General features: G+C 44.8%; 1 protein-coding gene across 3 annotated transcripts in view; it reads left to right on the forward strand.

Moving 5' to 3' along the window:
• Positions 1-19,538, forward strand: part of LOC134225727 (serine proteinase stubble) — a 605,887-nt gene that overhangs the window by 160,575 nt on the left and 425,774 nt on the right. For all 3 annotated transcript variants that reach the window (XM_062706032.1, XM_062706033.1, XM_062706034.1), the window contains one exon: positions 847-882. The gene's annotated coding sequence lies outside the window, so the exon portion shown is untranslated. The remainder of the gene's footprint in view (positions 1-846; positions 883-19,538) is intronic.

Consider the following 19,538-nt stretch of genomic DNA (forward strand, 5'->3'; position numbering starts at 1 on the left):
GAACGCATCGTAAAACAGAACTTTTCACACTTGAATACTGGGAAAAACTGGGGATCCGTTAGGCAGAGCAAGCGCCCACCAAAGAAGGCATATTATCGCACCGCACCGCTTCAGAAGGCGATGATCCGGGAAGGAAGATCCATGAACCGCGCGAAGATTGACGCAGATTAATGAGTCGAGAGTGTGATTACGTCCGTGCGCGGTGCATTATGGGTATGTAATCGTCTCTCACGGGAGGACCTCTCATCTAGGGGAAACGTTAATCATCGCTGCGCATGTGTGGCCGTTCGTTGCATTCCACGGACCAAGAGTTTTCTATATTCGATAATCATGTTTATTCATAGGCTCTTAAAAAAGATATTTTAGTTACAAGATAAACATTGTTGCTGTCGTCGCTGTCCGGGACATCTTTTGCTGGCGAGGATAGGGGATCTAAATGTCAACGAAGGAAAATACGTACATTTTGACAGTTAGGTACCACACATGTTTCGGACAACAGAACAAAGGCAACCGAAGCGACAATCTTTATCTGGTAACTAAAATATCTTTTGCTCTTAAAGTTCCTTACATTGGTTATACATATCTTTTTATTTAAGGTTAGGGCTTTTAGTCTTCCTATTGCCAAAAACGGGTTTTTATCCGACGTTTCGGTTACATATATTGTACCTTTATCAAGAAGTTAACTATGTTCCGGGAGTTACCGTGGAGTGGTGCGGAGCGGTGCATGTATATGATATCAGATATCAAATATGTTTTTTTTTTGACATTATGACAATAAGCAAAAAACGTATTTGTTTGAAATATGTGTTCTTCTAATTTTTCTTATTTATGTTATCTCTTTTTCAGATGCTGCCAAAATGATTGATCATATTCTTCAAATTTGTGAGTTTTGTTTTCTTTGTTTATCCTATAATAATGAAAAATATTGATTCAAATGAAATGGAATTTATATGAATTTAAACAAACCTTATATGATTTGTGACAAACCTTGTATCAAACATCAGATTCATCGTTAGCACATTTACATTTGAAATGAAAGCCAACCAAGTGATTCAAGTGGTATTTGCTAGAAGGGTCAGCTAAACTTTCATTAATGGTTTATTGAAACAAACAAATAACGTACTCCTTAAAAAACAGACACTAATAGCATCTAATAGGACAAACTCACCAAAGTCGTCATTTCTCGTACATCTGTCCAAATGGCAGGAAATGAATCGATGTGAGCAAACACAAAAGAAAACTATGATTCACTGCTGTGTGGACTGAAACGAAATCAAAATTTCACTATATTCAATTATCGGAACTATAGCTACATGACCGGCACCAATCGCAGAGTGAACACGGCAAGCACGGAAATCCATTCATCAGATTGGCCCCTGACCAGGTAGTTGGAGATTTGGAAAGTATATAATTAAAACAAGGCTCGGATGTTGTTGTTGTACCGGTATCTGTATCAAAATACTACGCCTGCTTGCCGGTTCGGGCTTTACTTTCGTTTTCATCGCACGTTGACCATCAGATTATATCAGACACGATCAACGTGGTCAGTGCTCCTTTGGGACAACCGATTAAATAGACTGGTGCCATCTGAATAAGTTATTCTATGCAAAAATTATGTATAATTTGATTGTTGCTCGAAGATCATTGGACCACAAAATAAGATGCATTATATTTATACAAACTGTGAAAATGAATTGATTCATTAAAATACTATTATTCAATACCGGTGGAGTTTCGAACCACTCTAACGTCCTGGTGCTTTTGTCGACGGAAGCGTGTTGGCAGAAATAGAATCAGAAAAGCTGCAAACAGTCAATCATGAATAAAATCTGGTCAAAGTTTCAATAACCCGCCATCAAACGCCTTCCTTCACTACTGTAACAATCCGCACGATTTGTACGGCCTACAGTTGAAGTTGTCTTCATCATTGTTGCCGTTGACCGATGGATTGGCAAAAAGTAAAAGTCTATCCACAGCCACCGCATTGTAGCTCGGTCAAGCAGATTCGCGTCCACGGCCCTATCTGTAAATCACGTTCCATCAATCATTTCTCCCGAAGGCGCGTCAAAGGTCAATAGCTAGCAGCTGCTCCAATTGGCCAAAGTGCTGCCGTTTCACGCTTGCGTTCCGTAGTTGTTGCGCTGCCGGTGCCGGCATTCAGTGAGCTCGATAGATCCTGAGCAACGTGGTGATGGGGGTTGGTCGTTTAAAAGACACAAAGAAGCTCAACCAACCATGCCGGTCATGTCGGTAAATAGCCTAAATCGTGGTTGTCGAAATTCACGGAAGGAATGAAATTGGGAGCTACGTCTATAGTCTGCGATAGCGTTGGAACTTTTCAAAAAAACTGCCATTCAATTGGGTATATAAAACGTTACCGAAGATGATCAATACTAGTATCAACATATTCAAGAAAATTATAGGCTCTTAGTATTGTGAGCCATAAACAGTTGTTCAGGAATAGATTGAAATTGAAAGCTTGCTACTGTTATATTGGAGTGAATGAATGTGATTTATTAAAGAGGGAAGTTAAACAAACAATGTCGTCAAATAAGATAACTTCTCACAATTTTCAATTTCGAAATCTTTGTACTGAATATGAAACCGCCAAAAAGTTGAGTACTCCGCCCGATATCATAATGTGCTTGTTGGTGAATGGTTAATTTTCTACTGTGTGTGGAAGTGTAAAATGCGACATAATCCTGATTTCACCAAAACAGCTATTGAATTGATTCGGAAGTTGTTACTTCGTGATTGACTTACACTTGCGAAATTGTGCAGGTCAGAGAACCAAATGAATAGGGCTTGGGGTAGGCCATTGCCAATATTAACGTTCCAGATGCTCATAATGTCTTAAGTCGCACGAAGTGAGCCAGCTTAGGGCTGTAGCTTCTTGCTGTGCAACTATTCCTCGACAAGACTGATCGAATAAGCGGTAATCAATTCGTCAAGGTCATCGTGACGACGTCGACGCTTCCCGCTAGCTAGATTCCGGACGGGAGCTTCAACCTCAGCCATGGTGCCATGGTACATCGTGGTTCACCTTAACTGAACCTTAACATGGTCGAATTTACCATTGTAGCTGCCCCTCGACGCCATGTTCGGGATTTCGTCCGGACCATATGCTTTACTTGGGTCGAGAGACTTGGCTACCATCAGAAGATCCTCTACTGTTACCATCGCCACCTCTTTGCAGGCTGCTCCAACACTCGCTGCTAGTGGCCAATGGGTTGGGTGTTGGTGCAGACATAATACTTCAACTATCGTCTTCAGCCTTGTTGGACATGGTTATGGAGAAACCAGTGCTCCTCTTATTTTGGTCATAGGCGTCTCTCCATGGGTTCGAGTTGGTGCTCTGGCATAGTCTGTTTCTTGTTCCCTTTTATGGCCTTGTTTGAGACCAGCCTCGTTGCTTTGAATAGCTCTATTCAGGGTTTGCAGTAATCGCTCTCAATAGATAACGAACAACAATAGAAGAGAGGTAAAACCCTCTTCAAATCATAACAAGCCCTGAAAACAAAACTATCACACTTGTATACAAGTTGAAAAAAAAATGATTCAGATAGGTGGCCCCCACTGAGGAGGTTTAATAAAACGTTTTTTTATCGCTCATTTTATGTTGGGGACCATATTTTTTTCGCACAGCTGTGTAATAAAAAAAACAGCTGTGTAAAACAAGTTGAAATGCACATCAGACCCGGTGCCCCCCGCAATTGGGGCTTATTAAAAGAAATTTATCATGGGTTGTAGTAGCCCCCCGAATCAGTTCATTATCGTAATAGCTATCGAAAAACGTCTCTCACAGTATGCTACCTATCGAGAGTGTATACGGACATGATAAATAAATGAGAGATTTTCTCATTCGCCTTTTTGACTCGAACCCTGGCTCTATGCGTTACTTCCTCACTTTTGTCCTTTGCTATCTTCTTATGATGCAGGTTGCTCAAAGGGCTGTAATTTGCTCGCTCCACCAGTATACCTGTGGCCTGAAATTCCGCGGTTGTGCCTCCCTCGACATTGTAGCGTTACATGCCTGTGACAGAGTCGCAATCAGTTCGTCACCGCTCAGACTTCTCGTTTTTTTCATCAGACCCATAGAAGACCATGAAGATTTCACTGTCAAAATGGAACAAATGGTCGGGATCCGCCCGTCAGCCGACCAGTAGATGGTGACAGATTTATAACAGAACTTGTTATTCTGTTACAGAAATGTTGTTATAACATAGGTTGGAAAGGGTTGGAATAAATAAAATTATTACAAATTATGTTTTTGAAAAGAACAAAGTTATCACTGGTTGCTATTCGCTATTTATAATAATTATATCATAATGACACAGGGATTTTACTACAACATAATTGCATATATTGTTATTTGTAACACATATTGATATATTTGTAATACAATTTTGTTATAACTAGGGGTTGAATCCCAAAGTGAAAAGAGAATGAAAAAGTCTCTCACTTTCATCTCTGTATACATATACGATATGTATCATACCGCAAGAGACTTTTTTCGCAAGCTGTCATGATAAAGAACTAAAAAAACTTCAAACCCGGAGAGCACTTGTTTTGATTATGCATTTCAACTTGTTCTACACAGCTGTGTGGTCCCCAACACAAAGTTAGCGAGAACAAAGCGAGACTTGTACGCAAGTTTGATAAATTTGCTATCATGACTTGTTATGATTCGGAACAGTTTTTGCCTTATTTTATCGTTGTTCGTTATCTATTGAAAGCGATTTCTACAAACCCTGGTTATGACTATCTGGTCTCATACCCAGTTTTCGTTGTCCGCGGGAATGCTGTATGGGTCTGCCTGTATAGTGACGTCTGTGCTCGCTTCTGCAACTGCTGGGCGGCAACACAATAAAGGCTCCCCCAAACCTAAGCGATTTCATCGCCGCGACGGCGACAACTAGTCGCCGCGATTCTATCGTTGGGTCGCTGCAGGCAATTCTCTATTTACGCTTCCACACCAACGGCGACAGAATCGCTGTCGCCAAGCGATAGAATCGCGTCGCGACTGTCGTGTCGCGTGTGTTTGGGGGAACCTTAATGGTTGATGTTGAGCTTCGTTACTTGAATGCAGGGCTGACAATAGTCATTCTCGTCATATGAAGAAAGCGAAAAAAATTTAGTCTTCGTCATAACATTGCACGACGCAACACCTATTCGTTTTCTTCGCGCTGCATGCGTACCACGACGATAGTTGCGCAGCTAAAAGTTATGATGATTTTCGTCGTCACTTCTTCACACAATTGATTGCACGTCATTATAGACGGACTGTTTAAAAACGAACAGTGGGTTATGTCTGTGACATAACCGCTAAGTGGACGTAGGACTTGACTTGACCATGCCTTTAAGATACATAATATGTCCAAATTTCTCACATCAACTATTTTGGATAAATAATCGGCGTTGCATACCATTCCTTGGCAAAATCTTCTCATCACACCGACACAGAAATCAAATCTACCTCGAACAAGAATCATCAAAAACAATTCAGGAAGTATCTGTCCGGTCACGGAATATTAGCCTCGACAGTGGCAACCTTCCCACTGAAGGACTGCCTGAAATAAGCCACAAGTTGGCACAGCAGGGGATGGAGGGCCTCCTTATCCGTGCGATATCGACAGAAGGAGAACATTATTTTTAACTCTTAGAGCCTTGAAAAAGGCTGTTTGCTTCGGCTAAGTTCAAAAAGTAAGAAAACGATCTTTTCGAATAACCGCGAATTTCTAGTGGTGGTATCAAAAAGACTGAATGCTCTGCGAGCGAATGCACTTTTCTTTTATACCTTATTTTGAATCTTCTCTGCTTCCCAATTGGTGGGTTAATCAGCCAATGTCTTGTATCCCGCTTCTTTGTCAGCCAAAGCGTCATCATCATCAACGCGTTCGAGAAGGGCTTCTTCTTTTTTACGCTTGTTGCTCGCTGCTTGCGTCTATTTCCTAACGGGACTTTTCGCTTGATACAGGCCAATAAGCCGGGCAAGCGAGCTTAAAATTCAGGTGAGATGTGAGAAGTACGTGTTCTTTTCTGAGACAACATTGTTAGTAGTAGATGGAAGGAAACACCCGGACATGGGATTTCGGGTGATAAGATTTAGAATTGGTAACATGTCAATCAAAAAATGTCAATGCCAAAAAATCCAACATTTGATGAAAAATCGATTGATAGTTTATTAATATTTGAGCTGTTATCGGTGTTTTTTTTAATCCAAATATCCAAATATTATGTGAGAGATTTGGATATCTTATGTTTTTTTTAAACATGGTCAAGCGAAATCCTTCGTCCACTTCGCGGTTAAATCAGAAAAATTATCCACTGTTAGTTTTGACGCTATTTATGAAAATCACGCATGAAATTTTATCACTAGAATATTGGATTTGGCACCCAAGTACAATTTCTATTCCGAAGGGTATTGAAAGCTTTGATATTGATCTCTATTATTGGCTCTCTGAAGCACCGTTTGTTTTTTGGACAAACATGCTGCATCATGTGGCTTTTCTTCAGCCTGTCTCGGCTCATCACCGATGCCGGCCGGTCTCGGCTCGAGTCTGCTGCTGCTGCCGGTATCTGCTCAGCATTGCTGCTTTGTCGGGTCTGTAGGGTGGGCTGCTGCTGTACTGGCTAGGTTTCGGCTGATGATGGTGGCTTCGATGGTGTCGAGCCGAAAAAGTCGGTGCAGACTTCATTCCCTGCTAAAAGGTGTGAGTGCTGTCGATCATGCGATGATGCGGTTGCTTCGCTTGTCCCGGTCAGAATGAAAGGAAAAAATCGCGTTGCGCTATTTTATGGCTTCTCGGCAGACCCAGCGGCTGCTCATTCGCTGGTGTCTGCACCAATGAGACCGTGGTAATGGAATGATGCAAGAATTATGCGGTACCCATATTTATAGGTTCCCTTGATCTCAATGTTTTTTATTGAAAACAGTTTCATGCCTATTGAAACAAGTTTTTCGGGTCTTATCAAGCATGGACATGAAAGGCATATGTACTTGAAATCTGTCGATTGAGGGGCTTACCGCAGAAATTCGTCCATTGAGACGAACGCTATTAACGTTTAAAATCTTTCAACACAGCGTAACGCGGTCGATTTGAATATTTCGGAATGACACCCGGTATAGTAAAGAGTGACGTAAGTCCTACGTCAAAACATAATAGCGTCTCAAATAAACAAATAGTAGGAAATTTGGTAACATAAATGTAACGATAACATTCATAATGCTATCATACGTTGCTTCAAATTCATTATTACAAAGAATTGGTAAAAATCTTCGCATGGCAGCTGCCGCTTGAAGAATAACGGTATGAAGTCTTCGTTCTTCGATGTCGTCAGGACGATTTAGTTACACGACGAAAGCTAACGTCGTGCGCGTCATTGACGATGTGTAGAGTAGCAATGAAGACAATGCAACTCGTCGCTACTGTGGCATTTCGTGCTATGACGATGACGATTGTCAGCCCTGCTTGAATGACTTCCTAGTATTACTACTCAACGGGCAAGCAGGCTCACCCATATGTCACACGTATGCACTTAATAGTCCTGCTTCAGGGCAGCGGAAGCACTTTTCAATAACTGGTGGATGGTAGAGGTTAACTGGACATACTAACCAGTCAATTTGTTGGCGTTGGTGGTCGATAATTTCATCGCGGCAACTTACCTCTTCGCAAGCGGATGGGCGCCTTTGCTACCACTGCTGCACTTTGGTCTTTGATGGCGAGGCGATTTCTTCTGCTGTCGTGATTTCTAGTTGCTTTCATTAGAGGAACACCTCGTCGTACAGAGCCTTAGTGTAGAGCCCTTCTAAACCCTCAACTAGAATTGGCTGGGCTAGCGCTCCAAATGAGGTACCGCTCGCCTACGAGCCCTTCCTTAGGGCAATGGTCATTTCACTCGCTTTCGTTCAACTTATTTTACGAACCTCTTTATAGAGGTCCGCCAGCCTCTCAGCTTTGCGCATCGCCTTGAGTACGCCAGTGTAGCGTTTTGTCTCTGTTTTATATGCAGCGTTACTCCCTTCTCCCTTCACGTCTTCGTTTGGCCGGTTTACTTGTTTCACCATGGCCCTTTTCAAACGTCCTTCACCCTTGTTTGATACCTTGGTGCACCTGCTCTCCAGGTCCGCGCTTTTCCGACTCTTTTGACGTTCTGTGTGTGCGAAGTTGCACTATGACGACGGTCAAGCTCGACAGGACGCCGTTCGAGCCTATCTCCATCGTATTGTGCTACTACATCCCGACGGGCTGTTTTGTCACTCGTTACCTTCAGCTCATCTCTCTCGCACCCGATGCGTTGGGTGGAAACATTGTGAAAACGTTTGCCTCTGTTTACTTTTTGGTTACTTTAGCTTAATTCATGATGGTTGAATCCCCCTTGGGGTTGTCCTTGATCCTAACTGGAATATTCGCCTTCTTGATACCATGAATACCTTTGTTGATGTAATGAGCCTATGCGGGGTTTGACATCTCGGTGTTCAGTGCCGGATCAGCGTGAACCAGGAAGGAATCAATTGGTCCTACACTCATTTGGTTGGGTAAGCTAGACTGCTGATTTGGAACGGCGTGCCATTAGGCCTGCCACGGTTCTACGGGACGGAAGACAGCTGTGGCATTAGCGCAACCGCTTCACTCGTAATGAGTAGTGACACAACTATCAGCACTTGATCCACTGTATTCATCACGACTTCCGCTCGTGTCCGTTGTCGAAACTCCTGGGCTGGGCTTGTGTGGCACACGGTCGCTTCCGTAGAACCTGCTTGCAGATACGTGTAGCTTTTTGTAGAGGTTTACCAGTTACAGTCAAACCCCACCACATCCTAGCCAGGCTTCAAATTCGCAGTGACCATGGTTATAGGGGTCGTCATGCCATTGCTCTGTTCAATATGCAGGCACGTTTAAACATGACAGTCAGCCGGATTCCTGAGTAATTGATACTCAGCTTTTTTCGTCAAATCGAGTTTTATATTTATTAGAAGTAAATTAATCCAATAATTCCTACATGCGATAATTTTTTTTGAAATCTTCAAGTGGTATCAATCTTCAAGTGGTATATTTATTAGAAGTAAATTAATCCAATAATTCCTACATGCGATAAAAATTTTAAAATCTTCAAGTGGTATCAACATTTTAAGATGTTTCAGGCAGGTGTCGGCACATTTCTTTTCTTGAGAAAAGGTAAACAGAAATCTAGAAAACAGACACCTGAGGAGGTTAACTCAGGTAGTATGCGGATGGGTATGTCATATAACTCTTAACTGATCCACTAAAACCAAAACCCTTACGCCACCCGAGTAGCACACATGTTATAAGTTAGTTACCGCAACTTTAAGGTTAAAGGATTAGGTCACATATAAATTGCTGCAACCAAATTGTGCTGCATGGGCATGGGCAGTGAACCCCGGCCCGCTATTTAGCAATGGATCACACATTCACATTAAATTTTTTTATCATATTTATATTATTATATTTATTTGTCGTCAAACAATCACAACTGTTGGTTTTGTTCAAGCTGCCACCAGCGCTGTGGTTTCGACATAATCTGTTGAGACTCTGACTGTGTTCACCGCATTCCATATAACATCTTTCCGACACATCCTCTCAACGAGGTTGTCCGGGGTTGTATCCGTGCCGCTGACAAGCAGCATAGCATTGCGTTCAACATCGAATCGCGGTCATGCTCTGCCGATTTTGCCTCACCTACACATTCCGGGCACCCCACAGAAACCGCGAACCCGAACCTATGCAGGAATGTTTTAAAGCAGCCATGTTCAGAAAACATCTGTGATAGGTGGAAGCTTCCTTCTAATCGAATTCAACACATTCGGAGATAGTCTGTGGGTCCAACGATATTTTACTGCGGTGTCCCATGCTCCTTGTCATTAGAGTATCGAAGTGTGTTTGTTTCCAGTCGATAGCGTATGGCTATTGCGTCTAAGTGTAGTAGCACTCGGCTTTGTTCCGCACACTCAAATGACAATATTTGACGAATAAACGTCAGGTTCCCACCGGTAGGCAGTGAATATTTTTTTATATTTCATGAATATATTCTAATTCTAATGGAAAAAAATGCAACTTTCTTTCAGGAATTCCGACACGAATCCTCCAAAGCTTCCGAAGAGAATCTTTTAGGTGACCGGAATGTTCCAAGGATTCCAACAAGAGTCTCTAGAGATTTCAACGGGAATCCACCAAGCCGAAGGGAACCTACAGGGATTCTGAAGACAATCGACAGCAATGTTCCAGGGATTCCAAATCCTCCCAGAATGTCGACGGAAATCCTCCAGGGAATGAGTATCTTGCAGGCAATATTCCAGGGATATAGAAGGATTCCTAAGCAATCTGTCGAGGGATCCCGGAGCAAATCGTCGGAAGACTTCGAATTAATCCTTGAGGTATTCCAAAAAGAATCCTCCAGCGATTTCGGAGAGAATCCTCCAGGGATGTTGAAGCAAATCGTTGAGGGATTCCGAATCAAATCTTCTAGGGATTCCGAAGCAAATCATCGGAGGATTTTGAAGCAAAACGTCGAATGATTTCGAAGCAATTCGACGAGGGAGTCCGAACTAAATCTTCGAGAAATTTAAGCAAATCGTTGGAGGGATTCCGAAGCCAATCGTCGAAGTATTCTGAAAAAAATCGTCAAGGAATTCCAAAGCAAACATCTGAACGATTGCGAAACATATCTTCGAACGATTCTGGAGGAATTCCGAAGCAAATCAACGCGAGAAGATTTGAGGCAAATCCTCCATGGATTATGAAGGATATCCCCCACAGATTCTCCTGGCGTATTGTAGAGCCCCCATAATCGTCGGTTTCGGGCGATGTTCGTCCAGTTTCCCCGAACTTTCAGGGTCCTCAGGTCCGATTCCACCGCGTGCGGCCAACGTGTTCGTGGCCTTCCACGAAGTCGCCGGCCCCTATCTGGTTCTCTGTTGAATATTGTTTTCGTTATTCTTTCTTCCGACATTCGCATTAAGTGACCAGGCCACTGAAGTCTGCCGTATTTTATACGGTTCATGATCTTTTCTTCTTTGGATACTTGATACAGCTCATGATTCATGCGTCTGCGCCACACACCATTTTCTAGTTTCCCTTCGAGTATTGTACGCAGCACTTTTCGCTCGAAAGCTCTCCGGTCTGCCTCTTTTAACGTCCATGCTTCATGTCCGTAAAGGGCCACTGGTAGAATCAGAGTTTTGTATAGAGCAAATTTTGTTTCCGTCTGCATGCTGCGGGACCTAAGCTAGTTACGTAATCCGTAAAAGGCCTTATTCGCAGCAGCAATACGCCTTTTCATTTCACGGGAAACGTCATTGTCACAAGTCACAAGCGTTCCAATGTAAAAAAATTCTTCAACAGCTACAAACACATCCCTATCAGGCACAACCTCTGCACCAACACCACAAGGTCTTCCCCTATCTCTATCTGCCACCATGAGCTTTGCCTTGGTAGAGTTAACGGTTAAGCCCATCCTCGTCGTCTCCCTCTTCGGTAGGACAAAAGCCTCCACTACTGCTCTGCGATCGATTCCAATAAGGTCGTTGTCGTCCGCAAAGCCCAGGAGCATATGCGACCATTTGATGATAGCCGTTCCTCTGCACGCCAGATCTCCTAATAGCGCCTTCAAGTGCAATGTTCAACAATAAATTTGAAAGTGCATCACCCTGCTTCAATCCGTATAAGGTTACAAACGAGGTTGACACTTCGTCTTTCGAGCCATCCAGCGTTGCACGTATCAGTTAATCAGTTTCGCCAGAAAACCATGTTCGGACTTTATCTGCACAGTCCATTTCTTTCCACTGAATCGTACGCTGCTTTGACATCAATGAACAAATGGTGAGTCTGCAAGTTGTACTCCCGGAATTTATCAAGGATCATCCGCAGGCTAAACATCTGATCCGTCGTTGATCGGCCCTCACGAAAATCTGCCTGGTATTCGCCGACGAAGGACTTCTCAAGCGGTCTCAGTCTGTTAAACAGGATACGCGACAGGATTTTGTACGCCGAGTTCAGAAGGGTGATCCCTCTGTAATTGGCACACTCTTATCTGTGCCTTTTTTTTATAGATTTAGCATATGAGACCATCCAACCAGGTGGTAGGCAGTTCTTTATCCTCCTATATTTTCTGGATAATGTGGTGGATTGATTGATGCAATTGCTCACTTCCGTGTTTGAGAAGCTCGACCGGGATCTCGTCCTTTCCAGCAGCTTTACTGTTTTTCAGCTCGTTTAGAGCCTTCTTAACCTGGTCCAGCGTTGGTGGTTCCACAGCTTGACCGTAGCTTACTATGTCCATCCTGCTCCTTAATACACCTTCATTTTCACTGTTCAACAAATCTTCGAAGTGCTCCTTCCACCTGGCTGCCACCATAGTCTTGTCTGTTAGTAAATTCCTCTCTCGGTCATTGCACATGGTGGGCACTGGCGCAGTTTTATGCCGCGCTCCATTGACATTTGCGTAAAACCCCCGCATATTGTTTCTATCCATGTTCTCCTGCGCTTCAGCTATCACACTCTCTTCGTGTTGTCTTTGTTTTCTGTGGTGGATTTGCTTCTCTTCTGCTCTTGCTACACTGTACCGCTCTCTGTTGGAATGGGTACGAGCCCCTAGCATTCGACTCCTAGCAACATTTTTCTGCTCCGTCACTCGATGGCACTCCTCATCAAACCAACCATTCCGTTGGCGTCACTATGCAGTGCCTAACACTTCCTGCGCTGTTGTAGTCACAGCTTCGTGGATATTTTCTCACAATCTGTTGACGTCGCCAGATCCGGTGGCATCTCCTATCCGCTCGTCTAGCTTCTGGTGGTACTGTTCAGCAACTCCTTCAACTGACAAGCGTTGGATATTGAAACATCGTGTGTTGGGCACTCTCCGTAGGCCTTATCAAGGCTCTCATAGAACTCATCCTTCACATCATCAGGCGAATCGTTCGTTGTTGATATCTAGTTGAAGAATAGTCTACAGTTGAAAAATTTGCTCTACATTCTCAACAAGCAAATGCGGTGGCTTATCGACTCCCACCGGATAACACGCTTCATCTGCATCCCGATCACCACGAAGCCAACTCCTCGTTCTGCTCTGTCACCGCCGCTATAGTAGATGTGGTGCTTGAATGAAGTGTTCGCTATGGGAGCCACCGGCCGGAATTCACGCTCTCCAGTTCTGGGCCACCATATTTCCTGGATGGATGCCACACTAACGACAACGACGACCTTCTTCAGCATACAAGCCAGGAGCCAAACACGTGCGGGTTCATTCAAAGTTTTTACGATCCAAGATCCAACTTTCCAATCTTTGTCCTTTTTTCGTTGACGGGTCTATTGCCGTTGAATCAATTCGTTCGCTCTACTTTTGCCTTTCTTGGTAGCTGTAGAATCTTCGGCAGGCTACCTCACCAGGGTTGCGCGACCTACATCGCGTTTAAGGGGCTACCTTCTCGATGCTGACACGATGCAGCATGATGTGCACAGTTTAGTTTAGAGTCCCTCGCAGGCACTCGGACGATAATCAGCCGCCCCTAACATGGGGTACAGGCGCTGTTGTTAGCCGTTTCTTACATGAAGGACAGACGCTCGATCAGATTTGCCCCTCCGGAGAGGAGCAAATCCCCCCTTTCCTGTCAGCATATGACTATAGTTTCCACCGGGGTTGGTTACCCGATCTTCCCTAAAGTTGCTCGTATCCCGGCCAGCGCCACGAGGAGGTAGGGATAGGAGTTTCTGGGTAAGAGGCTAAGGACCGCAAAATGGAGTCTATTTTATTCCTTCAAGTACGCGAAGTACCAATGGTACGCTTTACCCAGATTTTGCCGTGTCACACTATTCCATTAAGTACACGTGTACACAATGGAATAGTGCGGGTTCAAGTTTCACCGGCAGCCGAATCTTTTTTCGCAATATCTCATAAAAACACCTTAAATGGCAAACTTAACTAACTATCAAAATTAAACATCTTTTCCAAAAAACAATATGATTCGATTTCGTAATGCTTCAAGACATATAAGCCTGTCAAATGTACGAATGAAAAATAAAAACAGACAGTTGACTAGTTCCTTCCTTTTTGTTGTTACGAAAGAATACTGTTTTCATTTTTGAGTTTGGTCAATAATGCCCTCATTGATTTTTGGTAGCATTCTGGATACTAGTTTTGAAAGAAAAGCATAAGCATTATCAGTTCAATCCACAAATTGCGCCATAATATTGCTAATGGTAATTTATTTAATTTCATTCAAATGAGATTGAATTTGAATCGTAATCGTGCTTCTCCTCGATTAGATACACCTAAAACTTGAAACAGTTATGACAACATTATTTGATTGACTGAAACGATTTTTAATATGCTTATTGACTTCGATTCAACTAACAGATATCTTACAATACGTTACATAAGCCATGCAGCCAATCATCTACCAGTTATGCAGACCTGAAAAGTGGCTCCAATAAAAAAAATCATGTACAGTAAGATCCAGAAGGTCCGTTAAACGATCATAACATCTATCGGTGAGACCTAATTGATCTGTCATGACTCCATCATTTGTCTGCAATCATTGAAAACCAGAACCTCATCACCGGTAGATGCATATAGCAAATCGTCACAAATTGGTTGAAATGCAAACAAGACGGGAAACATCATCTCGGAAAGCATCACCACGCAATCAATGTTAGGTGGGATGCGGCGTGGTGGTGGTTAGCAAAAACAAATATGAAAACAAATGCTCAATGAAAAATAGAAGAGAAAACGAGTCCAAAGCAACGGTTCTACGCACGCAGAAAACCACCAACACGATCCCCCGGCAAATGACTGCAATCAGTGCACCTGCGCTGTTTTTTTTTCTGGACCATGGGCAACGGCCTGTACTTCGCTGCCGCGCCGCCGGTAGCCGTCAAACCACAGTGCGCAGTGGGACCAATAAGTGCGGCGATGCTGATCTTCTCGTAAATAGTGCGAGTGCACTGCGAGGAAATGAATTTACTCTCACATAGAGTCCCCCTGGACCAAACAACTGCCGCCGGAGTTAGTTGACTTGGGCTATCGTTTCGCCATTTGACGAACCAAAAGTGCGAGAGATGGGATCGGGGAGGACCACGAGCTGGAACAAATCTCTGGCTATGGGGGTACGAACGGAAGGCTCAGGGAAGTTGAATGATCGCAAAGTATTTTGATGTTGCGTAAATGCAGTTTATCTGAGCGTAATTGTGCGTGGGATACCCACGACATTACCAAGACAGTTAATGACACTGTGAGGCAGATGAGGAAAGTAGGATATGTTGTTCTAATATGGGAACAATATTATTGCTATTTGGTCGGAATTAATCCAGCACATTCGACATAACATGTCTACATGTACCGTACTACTACTTCATTCGTCGTATTTTTACAATAAAGATCATTTGATATAAAATACCTAATTACAGAAACATTTGAAGTTTTTTGTCTTCTCGTACACCAAGGTGTGACGAAAGGGCTATGCCATTTCAAAAAAAAAATTTTGATATGAATGTTAGGCATAATAACGTTAGGCTCAAATACATATGTTAAGCATTATGCTGCATAATGGACGTTAAGCATAGTTTTGTCTCCCTCATGTAATGAGCTGTCCTTTCTCACATTGTATGCCCAAAGTCCATTATGTCAAACGTACATTATACCACTTATGCCTAATGAACTTATGCTTGACGGGGATTACCCTTATCAATAGCTTATTCATAAAATTTTCCTATTTTTATTATTTTTGTCTAATTCATTTCTGTATCCTGTATGAAATCGCTTTTCAAATTCTTTTATCCATCCCTACTCACTAGTTATTTCCGCTTGATACCTATAGGGGAAGAGGCCCCAAAACGCCCCCCCGATGCAAAACGCCTTTTGTGGTTTCCCTCATATTTACCGTTCAGGGGCAGCAGGGACTTTGTCCAAGGGCTTGACGACCCCTTCCCATGGCCACTGCGAGTTAGACCGGGACCATCGTCCCTAACCCCTAATCCCAAGGCGTCAAGCGACCCGTGCCGAGGGGATGCATGGCCAGGGGGGTGAAATAATAAGCTAGGCCTTTAACGGAGCCTGTGGGGTACCTGGGCACTAGGGTGGTTCAAAAAATCGATTTTGCTCCACAGTGCTCATCTGATTCTTTTCCATGTTCTGAGTATCCTCTGAAAATTTGAGCTCATTTGGATTAAAACTGATTTAGCACAAGCCGTTTCAAGTTTGCATGCAAATTAGTATGGGAAAATTTATTTTTTTCATTATACTGTTAATGACGTTTCCCCATTAAGCGCAGGCCAAAAGAAAACCTAAATAGCTAAAAGGGATACTCAACAGCTTTCACCCAACGAAAACCGCATGTTGATTAATCGTCCCAATAATTAGTAATCGATTTTAAGACAGGTTGCGAATCTTTAGTCATGATCGTTAAACTTATTTGAGGGCATCACTGAAATGTGCAGTGCAACATAGTAGCCTGAATTTGTGTGTGCTATCTTTCGCGCCACGAGCAGCAATGTTGCCTGTTGATGAGTTATGCAATTAGCTCCAGAAAACCACGGTATAGATTAAATTCGATTACTAATTATTGGAACGATTAATTGAGATGCCGTTTTCACTGAGTGAAAGCTGTTGAGTATTCCTTTCAGCTATGTAGGTTTTCTTTTAACATGCGCTTGACGGGGAAGCGTCATTAACAGTATACTGAAAAAATAAATTTCCCCATACTAATCTGCATGCAAACTTGAAACGGCTTGTGCTAAATCAGTTTTAATCCAAATGAGCTCAAATTTTCAGAGGACACTCAGAACATAGTAAAGAATCAGATGAGCACTGTGGAGCACAATCGATTTTTTGAACCACCCTACTGGGCACCCTCCACAGTAATTGTCCCTTACCGCGTTATGCTGGGCTCTGGCGTGGTGGACCTCTTTTCCCGAGCAACTCGTGGGACCAAAATGGAAAACCAAGTCAATTCTTCAATTAGTGGTAGTAGTGTAGGCGACAACCCCTTCGCAAGAGGTGGGTTGTTCAGGTCTCCGCCTAGGAGGCCAGAGGCAATAGTCGGCAACTCAGTGCGCAGCGCCAGCGTGGGTCACTCAACCTTCCTCTCGGCTAGAAAAACGCCGGTAGGGGTTATTGACGGCCCATGGCTTGTGGAGGCGCTGAACCGCAAACGCGATGGGCTTTCGGCCTTCGAGGTGGCGACGGAACAGCTGGACGCCATCATCGACTTTGCGTCATCGAAGCATAATATCAGCAAGGACCTCAAGAGGAGCTTGCAGAAACTTCGAAAGTCGATGCTGGACGCCAAGCTGGAGAGGGCGGTCGGGACGGCCAAGTGTAAACCCGTGAAATCGGTGGAGTCGAGGTCTACCCAGACTGAGGCCCAAGGATTCGCGGACTCGGGCAAGGTGGTGCCAAAGTCTACCCAGACTGAGGCTCAAGTATTTGCGGGTACGTCGGGGGTGACTGCTCCAACGGAGCAGACACAAAAACGGGGGAGACAGTCTCCAGGGGATGAGCTTCCTGGGGGCCGCTCCAAAACGTGAAGGGTTACTACCCCGAACAAGGGTAGTGGGGCTAGGAAGCTGAACCCCGGTCAGGTACCTCCAAAACCGGGGAGGAAGGAAAGGTCCGCCCACGCAGGAAAGACGGTGGTAAGGGGTTACGGCAGGCTGAAAGTTATCAGCCGCACCAGACCAGAAATAGAGGGGAATGACGCCTCCTGGACCCTGGTCAAGAACAAGAGGAAACCGAAGACGTCAAGGGCCGAAAAGAAGGCACAGGCGAATGAGGGTAGCAAGAAGTCTAGGGTAGGCGCCAATCGCTCCAGGGCGATGCCCTAGTCATCACGGCGGACGAGGCTAAGTACTCGGATGTTTTGAAGGCGATGAGGAGTGACGTCAAGCTCGGTGAACTCGGCGCCGACGTACGTCGAATAAGACGTACCCGGATGGGCGAGATGATACTCGAGCTGAAGCGGGGCGTCTCGCAAAAGGGCGCCGCCTACAAGAAGTTGGCGGAGGAGGTTCTAGGCGAGACGGTCAAGGTAAGGGCACTCACGACGGAGGTGAATCTAAGGGTTAAAGACCTGGATGAGATCACTGAAGTCGAAGAGCTCGTCACGGCACTGCGGCGACAGTGTGAAGTGGAGACGCCCACCGCAGCCGTTCGGCTACGGAAAGGTCCGGCAGGGACGCAGGTAGCATTGATTCGGCTATCTGCAGCGGACGCCTCCAAGTTAGTCAAGTTAGGGAGCGTCAAGGTGGGATGGTCGGTATGCCCTGTGCGCATATACGAGCAACCCGAAGTTTGCTTCAAGTGCCTGGAACCGGGGCACAAGCAATGGGACTGCAAAGGCCCTGACAGAAGCAATCTCTGCCGACGCTGCGGATTGGAGGGACATAAGGCACAATGCTGCACGAACCCTCCCAATTGTTTGATTTGTTCCAGCAAAGCTGTGAACAGCAAGCACCCCATGGGGGTTCAATGTGCCCGGCGTTTAAGCGTGCTGCAAAATCAAAGTGCAGGTAAAGCAGCTGGCTTGCTCGGCTTCGCCCGAGTGTTTGGTGTGCGCAGGTTTAGAGGAAACGGCGGAACACGTGTTGTTCGTGTGCTCACGTTTTTCGCGCAATGCGTGACCACATGCTTGCCACATGTGGTCTGGACACTACCCCGGACAACCTAGTTCGGAGGATGTGTAAAGAAGTTGGCTGGAACGCCGTTTTATCGGCTATCGCCCAAATCGTCTCGGAGCTACACAGAAGGTGGCGCGTGGACTCAAGGATGGCTAGTTCAGGCGCAAATAAGAGGTGGTCAAGGGATCGGAGTCGGCTTCATGGGTCATACCGGTGGTCATGCTCTGTGGTCGAACTCGATCCTTTTATCGAACAAGTGGCCGCGCGAAGAACAACATGGTATCGTCGCTTTCGCGGCGTCGGTCAACCGGGCGGGTTCCGAGCCCGAGGACGGAAAGGGTCCTCGTCAAGGCTGGGACAGGCGTAGGCCTCGCGTCGGCAAGTCCCTCTGTGTGCTGGCGAATAGGCCCTATCGCAGAAAGGTCAATTTGGGGTGCACGCGGCATCATCATTCTTGATACCAGTCGTGCAGAGGGAAGCAGGCGCGAAGTCGACCCTGCCCACCTTCCGAGGACATAGGGCGTGGTAAGGCCCCCTAGAAAGCCGGCAATGCGCTGGCACGATACCATGGTGTTCTTCTAAAAAGCGAGTCACGATGTTCGATGCTGCAAGGACACGCAGCTAACCTCGAGGGTGCGTCATGCACTGGCCCCCCTTTGAAGCATTACTTTCTGGTTGTACCGAAGGGACGATGGGCTTGGCGGCAATGGAAACGGTTTAGCTGGTCGGGGATGCAGTCCTGCCTCCCTCATTGGAGGTGGCCCCTAACCCAGCACTTCCTGGTCAACCCAGGATGTCTGTTGAGCAGATTCCCCCTCCATTGTTTAGGAAGAAAAAAAAAATATTTACCGTTCTTAAGATGTCCGTAACAAAACTAGATCTAAAATTATGTAGGATACGCGAAGAAAG

Source organism: Armigeres subalbatus, chromosome 3, assembly GCF_024139115.2.
Source record: "Armigeres subalbatus isolate Guangzhou_Male chromosome 3, GZ_Asu_2, whole genome shotgun sequence".
NCBI lineage: Eukaryota > Metazoa > Arthropoda > Insecta > Diptera > Culicidae > Armigeres > Armigeres subalbatus.